General features: G+C 35.0%; 1 long non-coding RNA gene across 1 annotated transcript; it reads right to left on the bottom strand.

Moving 5' to 3' along the window:
* Nucleotides 1-15149: 15149 nt before the first annotated feature.
* LOC149189968 (uncharacterized) lies at nucleotides 15150-16033 on the bottom strand. Its single transcript, XR_016256445.1, has 3 exons — nucleotides 15826-16033; nucleotides 15535-15712; nucleotides 15150-15412 (listed from the first exon to the last, which is right to left on the bottom strand). It is a non-coding gene; the product is annotated as an uncharacterized LOC149189968 (long non-coding RNA).
* Between the last annotated feature and the right edge of the window lie 4070 nt (nucleotides 16034-20103).

The raw sequence follows: 20103 nt of genomic DNA, 5'->3' as shown, positions 1-20103 counted from the left end.
AGTGTGATTACCTATTTCTATCATCAGCTAGTTGTCGCTGGAATAATGGAAGGCTTTTCTATCTTTAGGAGCAGATAGAGGATTCTCCTCTATTTTTATGGCTTTAGTTAAAACAGCGCCTCTATTTTGGGCAGCAGTTTACTTTTAATGTATTTATTATAAAAACAAATTCATTTTGTAAGGGGAATGAGAGAGTGTGAGAGAGGGAGTTTTTCTGAGCGCTGGGAGCTGCTGGAGAAGCAGAGAGCTTTGTATTGTACAGTTTTCTGCAGAGAATTTAATGGAATTTCAAAGCTCTGTTTGCTGAGATTCATGTGGTATGTTGATTTAGCATAAGTTTTTCCCTTTGTCTCATATGTAATCAGTTGTGTTCCATTTCATTTCATTTTCAAGCTGAACAAATGAAGTGATTAGGTAGGAATTCATAGTATTATATGCTCCTCCTATAAGTTTGTTCGCATTCGATGTTTTCTACTGTTTAAGGAGGATTCAGAGTTATTGTCTGCCCTCCTTAGCTCCTCACCAGTCTTGCCATCCCATTTGAAACCAGATTTGGTGTTAAATTGCATGCCTACCTTGCCTCAGTTGATAACCTGTGTAGTCATTATATTTTTTTGTTTGAAGCTGTGATTTTGCCCATGTAGCCCAGAAAAGCCCCTTCTTTCCATTAAAAAACCCCACAAATCATTAAATCAACCCCCTATCAATTTACTAGCCTAAAATCCTTATTCTTAATTGGTCAGCCTAATCATATTGAAAGATCTATCGAATCTGACCCAAGAGAGCCTTCTCATACCTCGTAGGGCTAGCTACGAGGTGAAATGGTTTGATGTAGCCTTGAAGGTTTACCTTCCTCAGCCTAGGGTGAAATCTCAAGCGCTAACACACCCAATTCCTTTCTTTTACATTTTCCTTGCTATAATTGAGTCTTACTATGCATTGTCACATTACCCAACTGTTAGTTATATAAACACATCAACTATTACCTTGTAAAGCTAATACCAAACATATTTCCCTACAACTTCTCACACATGTCAGTCTCACATTTCAAAGATCAAGGAATCATGTATATTAATTTGAAATCAACCTTTACCAAGTCTAACAACCAGATCATAATCAACTAACAGTCATAACACATAATGCTACAACTACCACCTACTTACACTCAAGTACATATCAGTTGTCTCAACACATATATTAGTACAACTATCTTAAAACGATATCATTTCTTCATGAAATCTTACAGACACATACTCATCATGCGATTAATCAAACATTCAAACAATAGATAGACAACATAATAGACACCAAACACTCAAACACCAAATAGATGACAATCAAACATTCAAACACCAAGTAGACAACATAAGAAAACTCATACCTTACTGTATCTCAAAGGAGGCTATCTTGTCTGCACATCCAATCTAGATTAGCACGATATAACTTCACAACATATCAACTCAAACATAAATAAGGTCATGATATCCCTAACAGTAACTACCTAACGTGTTCACATCATAAGCTCATTAACAATTGGCATTCATGCATAAGAATCATATATGCACAATTAGTCTAGATTGGCATGACATAATATGATAATATATTAACTCATACCTGAATGTCATAACCATGATCATTTGCATAAGTCAATCCAGGTTAGCATGATACATATAACATCAAGGTCTTAACTGCAATAACCCTAATCATCAAGTTAACTATCATATAACAATAAAAAAGTTAACATATAACATACTTATCAACAACATATAACATAATCATCAAGTTAACTTACATAAAACAACAACAATTAATATCACAAGTTACTATCATTCATGACAATTTGACACGTGCACATGACCACACTGATTCATTAGCATCTACCATGCATGTAACCATAACAATAATAAAATTACAAACATATATATAACCCTAATCCATATAACAATCAATTAACTAACATTCCTGCATTCCAAACATACAACACCTATATGACGATATTCTCTTACCCCAAAGTCTAGCGCTGCAACCTCACTTTGATTGTCTACATCTCATGATCTATCTCAATCAACACATTAACATCATAACATAACAACAACATTATGATGACATAACTACATACAATGACCTCAAAATGAATATCTAACCTATTATGCATACATAACCATAACCATAACAATGCATGCACAAAAACCTATAGACACTGTCATGCATAGAAAATGCATATACAAATGACATGCATTCATGACAAAAACATCCCAACAACAAAATCATCAACTCCTCCATGGCAACACAATCGTAACTATCGCTACCACCATGCATACATAACAAACACACATACATCCTACATTCATGTATGACAAACATGTTATGCCCATCTATTCCAAGTGTTGAACCATGCTCTGATACAACTCTGTAACACCCTCCTCCCATATCTACCTAAGTAACCAACTGATCAGGGTAAACATGTGAAAAAGATTTACTATGATATGATTCAACTCCGCATGTGTCAGTTAAGGAATTGGGACTGATGGAACACACTACACAGACCTTCCAAACATACTACAGAACCCCCATGTGCCATACAAATCTTTCAGGTGACTAGCCCCTAAGAAAAAATGACCACCTATTGCATTAAACCCACGGTCCCATAACATGGTCACGAGTGTGACTCAAACCCTATAGTTTCTCCCACAACATGGGCATGCACGCGACTAGGGACTTTCCCAAGTAGTTCTGTGCCTATGACTCTGAATTTTGTGCCACTTTTTTAGGGCCAGTGCTTAGGTCACTACCCAGAACTCCATGAAACTTCCAGGAATGAAAGATAACATCAGAAAAATGATGCAAATGAAATTACTTGAACAAGGGCTTTACTAGACCCCTACTATTCATGACATGCATTTCGTCAAACATGTCACAAATATGCATTCTAAAAGTTTAAACAACATATCTGAACATAGGGATTTCATACTTATCTGAGAATCACTAATAAGAATCATTTCCTTATCACAATAACGACATTACCATCTATTAAGTCACATATTCATTGTACATTCTGTGATTAACCAAAACATGATGAGATCCATACATTTTCACCGTCATAAAACTCATTCATAACCAACATATAACCAACAGAAATATTAGGGATATACCAGCGATATAAGCTACATATAAACAAGTATATTTACCCATAAATACCAAGGAGAAAGAGAGCTCTCATTGATGATTTCATAAGCCGACCAGGTATGGACTTCCATGAACCACCCTACCGTTTTTTTAGCAAGTCACCCCTATGCCATATTTCGAGCATGAATATGGGATCTCATAAAACAAATCAATCAAAACCATCCAAGGCTTCCATAGGCCAAACCACATCAACCCTCAACTAGTGATTCCACTTCACGATCGGACATCACTAACCATCACCATATTGGTCTCTAACCACGTTGTTCAGGGATCAAGAGATTTTGTTTCAACTAGGGATTCCAGGACTAATAACTCAACCTACAACTGTCGTTGGGCTTCCAAAGCATTTGTTTAACCAGGGCTTCCAAAACTAATAACTCAACCCACCAAGGGCTTCCAGAGTGTTTGTCCAGTGAAGGCTTCTAGGATTAGTAACTCAACCCAACCTGTTACAGGGCTTCTAGAGCATTTTTCCAACCAAGCCTTCTAGGAACAAGTAACTCAACCCATAGCCAAAGGAATATGAGCACCAACCAGAAACAAAGCTAAAACCCAGAACACCATGGTGATATAGGAAATGGCAAGGCTAGAAAAAACCATTGTCAATGCAAGCAATCCTCCATGTCAATGACATATCATAACCAAATAACCACATGCATATGCCATGCATGCCAAAACTAGCAAGGAAATCATACATGCAACTCGGTACCCGCACATAAAATCCATTGTAATTGTTGATCTCGATGCTCTTTTTCACTCTCCTTCTTCCCCTTTGCCTTCTTCCTCCAAATCCTAAGTATGCCACACTCCTCCAAGAGTTCTCCAAGAAAACTCTAAGTTTCCAAGAGAATGAGAGAGATAATAGAATGAGATCTCCACAACTGAACTGACAGAAGTCTGATCTGACCAAATTCTTTCTTTCATTTTACTCCTCACATGAAGCCTATGACCTTTCACCTTCCTTTTCTTCTAATTTCTATTATTTTCATAAATAAAATGCCAATTAATGCCTCATGCCTTTCTAAATTTTAACTCTTCCTTTGTCAATTTTCATTGGCGCTTAATAAACCAAAGTGACACCCTACTGTGAAAAATCAGTTACCCGATTCCTACTGCAAAAAACTGATAATATTTCACCTACTTCTTAAATTACTTGAAAAAGCTACTTGCAGTTTTCTACGACAAGTACTAAAATACATACATTGCAGCTTACACAAAATAAAATACTAACGAAACTAAATATTGCACTAGAGAGAAATAAACACACACATCAACATAGTTGTTTTTGGATAATGTCCCCAGAAAAACCCAATGTGGAAAAACTGGTGCATCAACTAGGGGTTTTAATTATTATGCAGTAGTAACTCTGAATACAAATCGTTGGATGCCCAAATTGGCTATCTGATACAGAGAAACACTGGAAAAGAGTTAGTGAGAAAAATTTCACACTGATTTGGGAGATCTGACACTGATTAGGGGATGGCTGGTTGGCCCCACGCTGCCTCTGCACAGCTCCTACATCAATCTTATGCAGATCTGCATCACACTGGCTGGGTTCTACCTCACCTCCTCTGCTAACCTCCTGCTATCTAGAAATTCGACCTTCTGGCCCTCCGATCTCACACCCCAGCTTCTGGTACTGGATCTTGACTCTCCCAGCTGGATTTCAAACTCCCTCTAAAGCTCTACATTTCCTCTACTTGGAATTGCATTGCCTCACTGCGCTGCTCTATGCCCTCTCTACTTTTCTCTCTCTAGAGCAGGAAAACTCTCCTCTAAACTACTATCACTTCCACTCATTGAGTGAAGATCACTCGATCTTACACCAACAACTCAACGTTGCTACTCTTGAGAAATTCAATCTCTGATCTCTCATTCAATGTGTTCTCCAAGTGCCCATCGAACTCCTTATAATCTATCATTGGAGCTCCAACGACCATTATTAAAACATCATTAAGGGCTAAGATTAACTGGAGTTGATCAACGTCTTCTTCTAGAATATTCACACCTGATTTAATTAATACCCTTTAATTAACCAGATTTCCTAAGTTTAGACTTAGGGAACCATTTAAAATGGTTAATTATTTTAATTAAATCATCTCTAGGTGGAATTTTCCCAAACGATTCTTGAGTATTGGAGAATGCACGTCTTAGCCTCTCTGCAAAGTTTTAAGGCTAAAGCACATCTTATGATACAAAAACCAACACTCCCTCTTAGCGAAGAATGTGCTCTAGTGCTACAACCCACTAAAGCATCACTCTGTCTTTGCACCATCTCCTGCTACGTTGATGATGTCTAGCTCCACTGCCTACCAAATGTTGCGCAATTCTGATATGAGCTACATCTATGTTGCTTTTGGCCCTGCTAATCTGCTGCCAACACTACATCTGGACAACATATGCATTGCAATCCATCCCATCAGTTGTCGCTGCAACTGCAACATTTATAACGAAAAACATCCAAAGCACTGAACCAACTGTGGTGAGTGTGACGCATATATCGTCTGAGTTCTGACTGCTGCTAGCCTCTGCGCTGTCACTGAAGCCTCTATGTTTCTGCTAACTCTGCTTTGTTCCAATTGCACTACTGCCAACTCTGCTATGCACTGCTCAGAATCCAACCGCTACTAGCTACTGCATTTATCACTCTGGCACTTGACTACACCAACTGACACTGGTCCATCCTGCTACTGTATGTCTTGGGCTCCCGTAACAAGATATTGATTCATGAGGTGGAACTCCTCAAGAATCTTACCCATCATATAGCTCCCTAGGGCTAAAACTCCAGATTACCCCACCTCACCCTTGGAGGCATTTCGACAATCAAGGAAAAATCTTCCTCAAGTCTAGAGGATAGCCTGTCGATCTCTGTGGATGCATCTTGCTAATCATGCTTCTCCTCTTTTTCCTTCTTTATGAGAAGACACTGAGTGTTGTAGTAGCCCAGCACGCCACACCTGAAACACTTGATCTTCGAAATATACTTCTTTCTTCTGCGTTGCTCCTCTTGCCCCTTTGATGCAAGGGCCACGTCCTCCTCTTCCTTCACTGCTTTTGTCCTACTACTACTAATTCCACTGATTGTGGCCTTCACCTGATCATGTCTCATCCCCTCCTACTGCAGATCATCCCATACACACTCCCAATCTAGGGTTTTTTCTCTTCCCATAATGTTCTGGTCGAAAACTTGTCAATCTTCAGAAACACTAATCAGCGCTTATTGTACAAACTCTGAGGGCTGGGGTGTTGACCCTACTGAAGTCAGCGAGTCTCGGACATCCTGAAGCCTCGTAATGAAGGGGTCTACATGCTCCCCTTTCTACATCCTCTTGCATCTCAACTTCTCCTCTAAGTACATCTTCCACTGCTCGGACGATCCTTCGTATAGCATAGCTAAGGCTTCCCACATCTACCAAACAGTATCCTTGCCGGCTATATGGGATACTACATGATCTCAAACCCCGTCAAGAATGATCCTCTTAGTCTTTCCCACCTCAGCCTTGTCCTTCTTGAGCGGATTTGCATCAGTTAACACAACTACCACACTATCAACATAAGTTTTTAGATCATGCTCATCTTAAAGGCAGGAAATCCTAACCTTCGAGATCACATAGTTGGAGGCTTTGTCCAACCAATCTTGATCTCTCAACCCAATTGATGCCATCTCCCCTGAAAAAGTAGAATTGCTCCCTCTTCTTCTCTGCGCGGCTGCTGCCCAGCTATTCTCACTCCCTTATTGAGTGAGAAATCTCACACACAACTACTACTGCTCTGCTAGAAAAAATTCACACTTCTTGGTTCGAAGTCCTCTAAGGAAGAAATTTCCTCAGTATGTGCTATTCTCTCCTTCTGACGCTATTCTGCCAACAACAACTGGAAAATAACTGCATCCCAGCTAAAGATTTGATTTGCAAGGAAAAATACGTTACTCCCTTTTGCCTCTAGAAAGCTTCGATCTAGAGAATCGAATTTCTCTGTCGACTCACTCCGAGAAATAGATCTAACTCAAAAATTTGACCTTCTTCGCTTAAGGACTGCGATGCCTCTAGGGTTTCAAATTTCTGCATCTGTAGTAATTTCAAACTCCCTATTCCTTTCTGCAACTGAGCTCTTCTGCTCACAATCTATGCTCTGATACCATGTGAAAAATCAATTACCCAATTCCCACTGCAGCAAACTGATAATATTTCACCTACTTGTTAAATTACTTGAACAAGTTACTTGATGTTTTCTACGACAAATACTAAAATATGTACACTACAGCGTACACAAAATAAAATGCTTCGGAAACTAAATATTGCACTGGAGAGAAATAAACACGTACATCAACACAGTTGTTTTTGGACAATGTCCCTGGAAAAACCCAATGTGGGAAAACCGATGTAGCAGCTGAGGGCTTTAATTATTATGTAGTAGTAAATATGAGTTCAAATTGTTGGATGCCCATACTGGCTATTCGATACAGAGAAATTCTGGCAAAGAGTTAGTGAGAAAAATCTCACACTGATTTGGGAGATCTGACACTGATCAAGGGCTAGCTAGCTTACCCCACGCTGCCTCTGCGCATCTCCTACGTCAATCCTACGCATATATGCGTCACACAGGCTGGGCTATGTGTCACCTCCCTACTGACCTCTTGTTGTCTGGAAATTCGACCTTCTGGATCTCCAGTCTCACACCCCGACTTTTGTTATTGGATCTCGACTCTCCTGATCGGATTTCGAACTCCCTCTGAAGCTCTGCATTGCCTCTGCGTGGCACTGCGTTGCCTCACTGAACTGCTCTATGCCCTCGCTGATTTTCTCTCTCTAGATATGAAAAAATGTCCTCTGAACTACTATCCTTACCCTTCACTAAAAGAAGATCACTCAATCTTACTCCAACAACTCAACGCTGCTACTCTTGAGAAATTTGATCTTTGATCTCTCATTCAATGTGTTCTCCAAGTGCCCATTGAACTCCTTATAATCTCTCGTTGGAGCTCCAACGACCAAGATTAAAACATAATCAAGGGCTAAGATTAACTGGGAGTTGATCCTCGTCTTCTTCTAGAAGATTCACACCTGATTTAATTAATACCCTTTAATTAACCAGATTTCCTAAGTTTAGACTTAGGGAACCATTTTAAAAAGTTAATTATTTTAATTAAATCATCTCTAGGTGGAATTTTCCCAAACGATTTCTGGGTATTGAAGAATGCATGTGTCTTAGCCCCTCTGCAAAGTTTCAAGGCTAGAGAACATTTGATGCTACACAAATCAACACCCACTAGGATGTTTTTCCCACCATTCAGCGTGGAATACGTGTCCCATGACCATGGTCTTATATATTTTTTTACATGGATTTTTAATCGGGGTTGTTGCACTCTCCCTGCCATGAAAGCACCTTATATACATAGCAATTGTATGTCTCACAGTGTCAACTTACTTGCTTGTTTAAAGGGATGTTTGTATAACCTCTTATGTTAACAATTGCAGCCAAGGAAAATCCCTGAAGACAATGGCAACCAACCATGTTTCTGGTTGGGGCTCCTATTATAAACGATGTGAAGTCTAACTAGCACTTCACATTGGGGATACCCCCTTGGTTGATGTATTTCCAGCATCGTCAACAGAATCCGAGTCACATAAGCATAAGATCTATAGATATAATGGACTATAACCCTATCAAGATTCAAAATTCGCCATCACTAACTACCCTGACCCTTTAGAATTACTAGTATAAATAGGCTTAAAGGCTTCTCTTAGAGGATGAACCTGGACACTTGGGATGAAGAGAATTTAGGAAGCTTCTCTAATAATACACCCAAGACAACTCAAATCCATGATCCTCTAATATGATCTCATAGGGAAAAAAAGACTCGATAAGCTCAGCCATGGTCACTAGGATAGAAAAAAGAAACATGAAGGATTTTCACTAGGATAACAAGGCTTCCTAGAAAAGACAAGTCTCTTCACCCTGATCAGTACTATATCCCAACAAAGATGCATAAAAATAACTAAAAACAAGGGCCCTGCGCCAACAAATAGGCAATTAGTATGAAGGCTCATTAAAACTGACTCTAAGGAGGAAATTAGGATGATAACAACTTCCACATAGGAATCCACATTCCCCATTAACAATATAAACATGCAAATAGTACAATCAATTGTACATGTTATTCAAATAAAAAAAGCATAAGTAAATACTTATCGTATACATCCAAATAAATAGGAAATTGAGGTTGAGACTTCGACTTTCCATCCAACCATAGAAGAGCTACAACCACTTTTATTTGTAGTTGTCACCCCTGAGCCAGATTCTAGTGTTTGAGGTGGTGTGCTTCTTAAGAGGAAACTCACCCAACAGATCAACTGAAACAGGATGCCACAAGACCAAATTGCCTTTATCCACTAGCTACACATTATAATTCAGTGTTTTCAAGCTTAATTACCTCCATAGTAGGGTACCACAATGCATAGAGTTTTTGGTTCACATTCAGGAGAAGGGAGTCCACATTAAGGAAGATTTAGTAGTGGATAAGTCATTGTAGGAGCATAGAAGCCATTTTTACCAAATAATTCATCAATAAGAGCATGCATCGGTGTTGTCATCACCGGATGGTTCATCGACTCCCCATGTATTTGGGTGCTTCTCTCCTACCTAGTGGTTCATTAATCCACAAGCTTGCAATGGTTCTTCAACCTTCAGGTAAGCCACTACTCTCCACAAAGTTTTCACCTAGCAAGCATCTTTGAAGGTTCCTCAATTGGTTTACTTACTTCAAAGCTTGATCATTGTGTTTTTTCTCTTAATCGATGCAATACTAACTCTCCTCTTCATATGTGTGAGATAGTTCTACTCCTTCTGCATATATGCATGCCTTCTCCCACTATGTAGACCTGAATTATTTCTCCCTCTCATAGACTTATTTTCATGCCTTCCCACATACCAACCGATCATCTCTTTCTAATGCTCCACGTAGTCAAAAGCCTTGAACAACACAGCCCATTCTTGCTCCTTAATTTTTTATCCTGTTTGCTTGTTATTAGAGATAAAGGACACTTGGGCCTATCCTTTTCTCTTTCAATTAAATTTAATGCACAATTAGCTCATTTAAGCTTATGACCCAACCCTTGGCTAGTGTAATTAGTTTTTCCAATTCCTTAAGCAATCTCCCTCCCCTAGCAACTAAAATTTGTGTCCCTCCTCTTAGGCTTTAATTTAATTGAAATTTGTTTACAAAGGAAAAAATATTGACCAAGGGATGTCACAGGTGTTGTTGCAACATAATAGTACCATTGTATAGAAATTTAAAATAGAGAAATTGCAAAAAATAAATAAAGAAAAATAATGAGAGAACTTCACCAAAGGGCTAGAATATTCAATCTTATTTCTCAAAAAATTCAATGGGATATGTATATCCAAATCCTTACAAGGAGGTTTATGACCACATGTATTTATACCACTTGTTGGTCATTCTCCCAACCATTGTGTCATTGTGTAACAACAATTTAACAGGGGTGTTGCAACAACACTGTACAGGGGTGTTGCAACAACACTGACAGTGATAATGGTGTTACAACAATACTACAAGTGTGTACTAGTTACTCTGTAACATTGTTGCAACACCCCTGTAGTATTGTTGCAACACCTTTGTTATTGTGTTGTTGTTACATTGTTGTAACATGCCTATTACAATTCTATTGTTACACAACAAAAAAATGGTTTGGAGAACGAAAATATTACACTTTAATATTGTATAAGTTTATCAAAATATCATGCATGTTTTTTAAATAATTCCTAAATGCATAATCAATACTGACACTACTCGATATGTTGTAGGTTTTTAGACAAAAGATAAATTTGCATGTTTGATTTGTGGTCTTCGGATGAAATCTCATCATTTGAGAAGTTTGGGAAATGAGGTGTTTGATGAGTATAGGCATATCCACCCTAAGAACCATAAGTATCGAGCTAACAAAAAAACATGTTTTCAATGGAAAATAAGAGATTTGAATCAAACCACTAAGAATGACAACTCACCTATGGATGTTGCAATATAATAGAAATTGTCAAAGAAATCAATTTGTCTTTGTCATATATGTAATGTTTTACAATTTTTATTTGTATTGAATTATGTTAATTGTATCTAACAATTATTGTTGTAATTTAATTTATGTTTCATAAGGGTTATCGAGGCATTAATGGGATTCCTCAATGAATGAAAATTTACCATGTACAATTTAGTAGGTTTCTCTCTGTGAGCACCTACAAATTTCTCATTTACTTGATACAATTCATATAAGAAAGAATGTAACAAAACCATGATGGAGAATGTTAGATGGAATGAGTGACAAAGAAAAAGTTGTAAAACATTGTAGTGACAATGAAGAAGTCAATCATGCAATGCAAAATTGGATTCATTCAAAGAGTGATCTAACACTAAAATAATCCTCCACACCACAATTATTATAAGAGAGAGTAAAGTAATGTTGTAAAAGAGGTCATTCATAGAATTAAATTTCTACATGATTTTCTTCAAACATAAATAATATCTAAATGAAAAAAAGGTTAATTTGGTGAGGTAAAAACTCATGAATGGGATACCTTCATTTTTTTTATATGTTTATATTGGTATATATCCTTTAATGTATTTTTTTATTCACTACTATGTTATAATACATCCTATGTCCTATAATCATGTCCTATTTAATGATTCCTTTTTTGTTACAGTCTGTTTTACCTCTATGTCTTCTAAACAACTTTGCCAACAACACAAAACAGGTTATGTATGATCTTAGCAAATATATGAGGGAAGTATAATAACCATTTCTATGAAAAATGTTAGATAGAAAACAAGTTGACATGTGTTTTTCTTAGCAAATATATAAGGCAAGTATAATAACCATTTCTATGAAATGTTAGATAGAAAACAAGTTGACATGTGTTTTTCTAGCAATGTATATACATTTTTTAAAAAAACTCATGCAATTTCCTTCCTTGCATCATGTGTAGGTGGTTGTCATGTTAAAAAAACCGTAAAGACGATACGAAGAATTGGAGGAAAGAAATTTCACGTGGATAATGTTGATTTTCAATATCATCTCCACCTTCCAATACGTTTGCAAGGCAACTCTCTCAAAGGTACCTATCTTAAGAAGTGTAAGCATACTAGTCTCTATGGGTATAGTAATCCCTTTCTAAATGACAGTTAATTTGAATACAACATTTTTAAGATACAAATGACTTGCATTAATTTTCAAAATAATTAACTTTCTATAACACACCAACAACTCAAGGTCTATCTTCTCATAGTTATACAAACAATGTGAAACCAACTTGCACATCATATATTCTTATTTTATCTCATCTTTTTAAGATCAGGGATTATCACATGTTAGAAGTTTGTTGTACAAAGCCAACAAAAGAGGGGTTTTGCATTTTAGAGGGGCATTTATCTTCCATATAATTCTCCACCACCAACTTGTTTCTCCATCATGGAGGGATTCTATAGAATTGGTGTAATTTTCCACCACCAACCTGTTTCTCCATCATGGAGGGATTCTATAGAATTGGTGTATCGGTAATGTATTGTCCATTTTGTCCATCTTGTGGGTTATTTGTACATATCAAATCATCATTCATATCCTCTTTTAGGATTGATAAATTTTGTTAGGATTAAAGTAACATATGTGTTCCATTCTTTGGCTTCTTCTCCAAACAGTGATTGATCATCCAAGGATTTCTAGCTTGCATGACCCCAAAATTGTGGAGATTGTGCCTTGGCATCCAATAGAGAATATATCCTTTCCCTATGTAGTTGGCTTAGGATGTGTTGGTGCTTTTGGTAGAGCTAAAGTGGCCTCCCTCTAGTCAACTGGGATAAAGTCGTTTTGTGGTGTTGGCCTCACAATGCACCCTTTGTAAAGTTGTTGGAGAAATAGACTCACACCTTTTCATTCACTGTCTTTATATAGTGCAAGTTTGTGGGAAGGTATTTGTTGAAGTGGGTTTATACACATCTTGATATTAGGCAAACCTAGCATCCTATTACAAGGAATGGAAGGAAAACAAATCTATAGATACATTTGAATGTGTCCCTTTCATTCTCATATATGGCATATGGTAGGCTAAAAATTTTGGTGTTTTTGAATATCGTGACAAGGAATGGAAGGAAAACAAATCTATAAATACATTTGAATGTGTCCCTTTCATTCTCATATATGGCATATGGTAGGCTAAAAATTTTGGTGTTTTTGATTCTCATGACAAGGAATGGAAGGAAAACAAATCTATAGATACATTTGAATGTGTCCCTTTCATTCTCATATATGGCATATGGTAGGCTAAAAATTTTGGTATTTTTGATTCTCCTAAGATTCCTAGTGAAGTAACTTCATTTCTAATTATCAATCTTTGTTGGGAGTTCAAGGTTTACCAAAAATAGAAGAAAAAAAAAAAGAGGATCCTCGTCATGCCTTCACTTATGCACTTGATGCAGGCATTCCTTGGGGATACTTTGATGGGGCCTCTCAGGGCCATCCTATGACATGTAGTATTGGTGAGGTTTTACATCTTAATCAATCTGAATACTTGCAGGTCTACTACTCTCTTAGCCATGACTTGTTATTGACTAGGCCAACAAAAAATTCATTATTGAAAATAAATATCTATAGCCTCTTTTTCTCAACATATAGAAAGTGTAATGCCCCTGGTAAGACATGTAAATATTTGTTACTGCATCATTTTTCTTTTAATTAATTACTAGATGAGATATTAAATAAAGATTTAATAATTGTTAATATTTTGGAATGAGTTAACTATAGGATTCGTGCAGAAAATATTATGCTGAGAGAAATCACATGTGAATGGTTAGAAAATAGTTTCTTGGGGTAGTTACTACCCAAAATTGTCTTTTGATCAAATAAACCGGCAACAAGAACTCTTTCCTGAGGACACTAGTACGAAGAACAGCAAGGCTGGAGGCGAGGGAGGGAGGGAAAAATTGTTGCAAAGACTGAAAGACGAGAAATCTTGGAGCTAGATGGCCAGTGGGATTGGGATTCCTCCGTGTGAAAGACTATGTCTGGTAGTGACCAGATAGTTTGATTCTAACATGGTGAAGTGACTGGCTCAGGGGTGAGATGTAGTGAATGACTGATCTCGTCTATTTTCTGCCAATCCTGTGGTGGACTTATTAAAATTCAGATAAGTGATATTAACTTTCTTTAAATGCACACTAGTAAATTGCAGTATGAAAAGAGATATTGAGTATAGGATTTGAACATACAATATTATGGAAATTGAAGGTGTACAGGAATGTTAATAGTATTAAAATACATATACATGTTATGCAATTGTTCTAAAACTCTTGTGTTGTATAACGCGGTTCTGAGCCCAAGCCAATGTTCATGGAAACAGGGAATTAGAATTAGAAATTCGTAGTTCATTACTGGTAATGTAGAAATGTTTTTTTTTCTTAAGAGGGTTTGTTCCTGACCCAAGCGAGCGTTGCTGCCAGCAGAGGATCGGTCCCTTTCCATACAATGTTTTATAAAGAATGAATTAAGACTTAAGAAATTCATAATGTCTGCAGAGAATCCAAGCAAGACGTATTGAAACAGATACTGCAGAAACCAATAATGAACATAAACCAACTATCATAAACTCATAACCTGTACAACATAGAAGAATAATGATACAATGAAATGGTTGCGGAAACCATCGACTGAAAACAGTGGAACCCTTAACTGTAAAACCCTTTCAACCGTGAAGCAACGCTGGTTGTCAGCAAAACCCCTTTATTTAGAGGCAAATATAACCATATAAGACAAAGAACAGTCGATTTTATATAAAAACACAGACATCAACAATACCACTTGATAAATGAATATACATCAAAGCAAAAATCGTTCCAGATCTTTGTATGGCTTGACAACCCACTCAGGGTGAAACATTTTGAATATTCATAGATAGCCGAATCAAAACACCAATTCCTCATTAAAATTATAGCCAGAATCCTAAGTTCAACCTAGGGTCGAAACCCTTAACAACAAGAGCACTATAACATATAGTCCCTAAAGGAGGAGGATGTTAAATGACCAAGACATTTATCTATAACTTAAGCATAATCAGAACCTGGCAATGCTGGACCCCTGGCGCATGAAGGATCAAACCCATTCTGTAATCTTGAACAAAGATGAAGGAAAGAAACGAAAACATCAGCCGGGTTGGGAATAAAAACCTGCATGAAACCAAGATTATTCGAAGGGTAGGAAGCATTGGGGATTCGACATACTAGAACATAAATTAACATTATAATTGAAGTTTCCCAAGCTAAATGTTAAACTATACTCGTATAATTACCTGTAAGCTGCCGAGATTGATTGTTGAGAACCCTGGTACTCTCGTCCAGCTGAAATTGGTAGATTCCCTGAAGCAGCAGTAGGCTTAAACGTAAACAGGAGCAGACCGGGGTTGTAGAACAAAGTCAGAAGCAACCCAAACGCCCAAATCACATTTGGAGTCGTAATTGTGTAATAAGCTGACGAACCGAAAACGAGAATCAGTCAAACCCCATGATGCCAAAGATTTCCGGCTTAAAACAACTCGCAATTGTTAAAAGCATTAGCCAAAATTTAGAGCACAGAGGTTAACCTGAGATGGGTTTGCTCAGCGAAGGAGTCAAGCTCCAGCGAGTACAAAGGGGGTGCTGTAACAAAATCCGAGAAGCTCAAACGGAAAAGGGCGGTATGAGATGAACACCAAACCGTCCTTTCTCTCTACACCGTCCGATATAACACAAACTCAAGAGCAGGGATCCCCTGGTGGACAAGAACAGTCCCGGCGTTTTAATTATGTAACCATTACCATATGAACCTTCATAATCCCAAAGGTACGCATAAACTTATTACGCTGGGATGATACGTCTAATCACTGGTTTATTATTATCTTGCCATGAACGTTATGAATTGGTGAAAATTTAATAATAGTAGTTCAAGTGGTGTTTTAAACGTCTAATCACTGGTTTATTATCTTGCCATGAACCTTATGAATTGGTGAAAATTTAATAATAGTAGTTAAAGTGGTGTTTTAAAGTATAATTTTTTTAACTGAGCGTAGATAGGTGTCGAGATATGTGACAAAAAGCCTTGAACTCCTTTTAGTGCACTCAATTTTACACATCAATGGATACCCTCTCTAAAGAAGCTCCAAAACTTCAAGTGAACACTATGTCCATTATTTAAATTTAATAAGGGATAAAGTAAAACTCCATAGAATTATTTCAATATCACATAAATTTTTTATATAATAATTATATTTATAATATTAATATTTTTAAATTAATTAATTAATAAATATTCCAATCAACAAATTTGATCTATAACATTGTTCATTTTTGATTGATCTATAACATTGTTCATTTAGTACAATGAAAAAGGGATAAACCTTACTTGTGAGAAAAGGAAAACTAAAAATTAAAAATGAATTAAGCAAAGTAGCTCTAAAATCACGCAGCTCTAAAATCTGCGTTCACATTTAAAAGAACCATAAAAGTATTTGCATATATATGTTTTAAAATGTAATAGTAATTTATTATTATAAATAATTAAAAAAATATTATGATAAGTGAATAAATAAGAAAAAAATATCTGGTTCTAAGTGTTAAACTAAAATTAAAGGAGTCGAGGTGGAGGAATTCCTTGGACGGCTAAAAGTCACTGTAATTTGGACAAAAAAATTTCCAAAAAATCTTGTAGAGGCAGTGTTTGAATCGTGTTTTTGATGGTGGAAATGGATTCAACACCATCAAAAACATATAGGACACCTAAAATTTTGAAGTTTAAGAACTATAACTTGGATTTACAAAAATCCTTACTCGATTTTCTTCAAATATGACCGGAATTTCCATAACTTTCTGAGCAACTCCTCTCCCTCGTTAGACTACATGAAAATAAATATATACTTTCATTAAAGATAATCATAATTATAAATAATATTTTTTTATAGCTAAATTGAAAAGAAACGATTTTCTTCAGTAAAATGAAAGGATTGATTATTTCAAATAAAAATGGAAATGATACAAGTTTTTTTAAATAATAATAATTTGAACAGTTATCATTTTTATTATATAAAGTTATAATTAAAAAAAATTAAAAGTAAAAAAATATATAATCATGGTAAAATAAAGCTCCGCAAAAATTCCATATTCCAAAGAAGTATGGAAAGGAAGTTTGCATCTTCCGAAAAAAAGTAAGAAAAAGGGTTTACTGTGAGAGTAAATAATTTGCATGTGCAGAAAAGTCAAATTTAAAATAATTTTCTTATCTTAGAAAGGGAAAGAAAATAATACGGTCGAAACAAAATAAAATTTTATGTTTGAAAATTTCCAACTGGCAAAGAAATATATGTTCAAAGTAAAAGAAAAGTTTATAGAATATTTGCATATTTCAAATCATTTAGAGAAAAATAGATATGGTCAAAGTAAGAGAAAATGTTATAGAATATTTGCATATTCCAAACCATTTAAAAAAAAATAGATATGGTCAAACTAAAATAGACTCTGATATGGCCAAAAAGCATAGAATAAAACATTATATGGAAAAAAATTGCATAGTCGAGAGCAGTATACGGTCGAGGACCGCAAGGCTCTTTGGAACAAAGATAAAGAATATACAAGATGGTAAAAACCAGCTTCTATCAACACATTTGACAAGTTTATCACAACTTAAAAGATTACAACCCAAAATAATGGGGAAATTATTAGAGGAGAAAGATGACACAAATGAACTGCTTCATATTATCAGTCATAAAGATGGAAATTCTACCCAACAACATTGTCAGTCGTAAAGATGGAAATTCTGCCCAACAACATAAGAAACATGTCAAAATAATGAATTGCTTCATATTATCAATCATAAAGATGGAAATTCTACCCAACAACATTGTCAGTGGTAAAGATGGAAATTCTGCCCAACAACATAAGAAACATGTCAAAATAATGAACTGCTTCATATTATCAGTCATAAAGATGGAAATTCTACCGAACAACATTGTCAGTCGTAAAGATGGAAATTCTACCCAACAACATAAAATCGAGAAGATTAGTATCATTAGAATACTTTCTTTTAGTTAAAATGGATTTATAATTTTTATGGCTTTGAAATATTTGGGCTATTTTAAATTAGCTGAAGATTAGTATCATTAGAATACTTTCTTTTAGTTAAAATGGATTTATAATTTCTATGGTTTTGCAATATTTGGGCTATTTTAAATTAACTAGTTGTCATTTTAAGAAGATCTTTCATATTTACATAAATTCAAGAGTTTGAAACAATTAAACATCATTTATTATTTTAAAGTAAATTTCCAATAGAATTTGGTCACAAAAGAGCATTTCCTCTTTTGGAAACATTTTCTCTTATTTGGTTACCTACATCAGATGAGTTGCCTGTGATTTAAGAAAGTGCAATGGCTTCACTTAAAATATTTACTATAATGGCATGTATAATATTAAATAATTACCAAAGAGTTATGGGTGTGAAGACACTTCAAAAAGTAAGTGTTTATGGTTGTCCAATAACAAATATAGGAAGTAGAGAAAACATTGTTGTTAAAATGGTGACGATGTTTATTGTAGGAAGAAATGTATAATATTAAATAATTACCAAAGAGTTATGGGTGTGAAGACACTTCAAAAAGTAAGTGTTTATGGTTGTCTAATAACAAATATAGGAAGTAGAGAAAACACTGTTGTTAAAATGGTGGCAATGTTTATTGTATGAAGAAATTACAAAGAGATATTCTCAATTGTGGAATAAAAAGAAAAATTGGTTCTATGGTGAATTTTTGTGTAACTAGCTCTTTCTTTCCTTAAAAAAGTTTAATACCATTATATAATTTACGTTTTGCAATTAACATTATTTATTATCAAATTTTTGAAAAAAAAATTGACATTAACAAGATAATATTGATAACTACCGTGTAACTCTTTAGATTTTTATGACAACTTTAAATTTTTTATCTCTAACCTTAAGAAAAAAATATGAAAAAAAAAAATTCAATTATATATTTTAGATTGTCCCAAATTACTTTCATGAAATATGTGAACAATAAATGGTTATAATTATCTTAGTTGTATATTAACTTACCATGAAATATATTAAGTGTTCTAAAATAAATAAATATATATACAACTTTAATAAATATGGATCACGTAACAATATTACCATTTCGGTAAAACACGTTTTCTTTTTCAAAAAAATTAATAAATTATATATAATTTAATGTTTTGATGATTATATATTATAAGATTTATAAAAGTACCTTAAATATTTAATAAAAGTTAATAAAGTTAATAAAAAGTTTTTAATTAATTTATAGTTTAGTAAATATTTTTAAATTATTTTTTTATTGTAATTTTGTTTTCATTATTAAAATTATAAATAATATTTTAGATAATAAAAAAAAATCGTACTATACATATTACATTAAAATATATAGCATATAATTAGTAATCATACATTTACATGTTTGATCATATGACTTAAAATACAAATTCTATAACATAATTTTAATTAAAAAGTGCATAAAAAACTAATAATTACAATATAACAAAATTCTTAATCTTGAATATTCACCTTCATTTTACTTTATTTTACCATGGATATTATTAACTTCTAAATAGTCTTTCTTACAATATAACTAGTAATCATACATTTACATCCATTTTACCATATGACTTAAAATACCGTAACATAATTTTAATTAATAAGCACATAAAAAATTAATATTTACAATCTAACAAAATCCTTAACCTTGAATATTCGCCCTCATTTTATCTTATTTTACCGCGGAAATTATTAATTTCTAAATAGGCTTTCTTACAATAGCATGGGCCAATACAATGGCTTATCATTACCACATATCCAAAAA

The sequence above is a fragment of the Pinus tabuliformis genome, chromosome 3_1 (genome assembly GCF_031772625.1).
Source record: "Pinus tabuliformis cultivar Carrire ecotype Pingquan chromosome 3_1, CPIR1, whole genome shotgun sequence".
In the NCBI taxonomy this organism is placed as follows: Eukaryota; Viridiplantae; Streptophyta; class Pinopsida; order Pinales; family Pinaceae; genus Pinus; species Pinus tabuliformis.
Note: the sequence above shows the minus strand (reverse complement) of the source record. Positions and strands in the feature narration are given on the sequence as shown.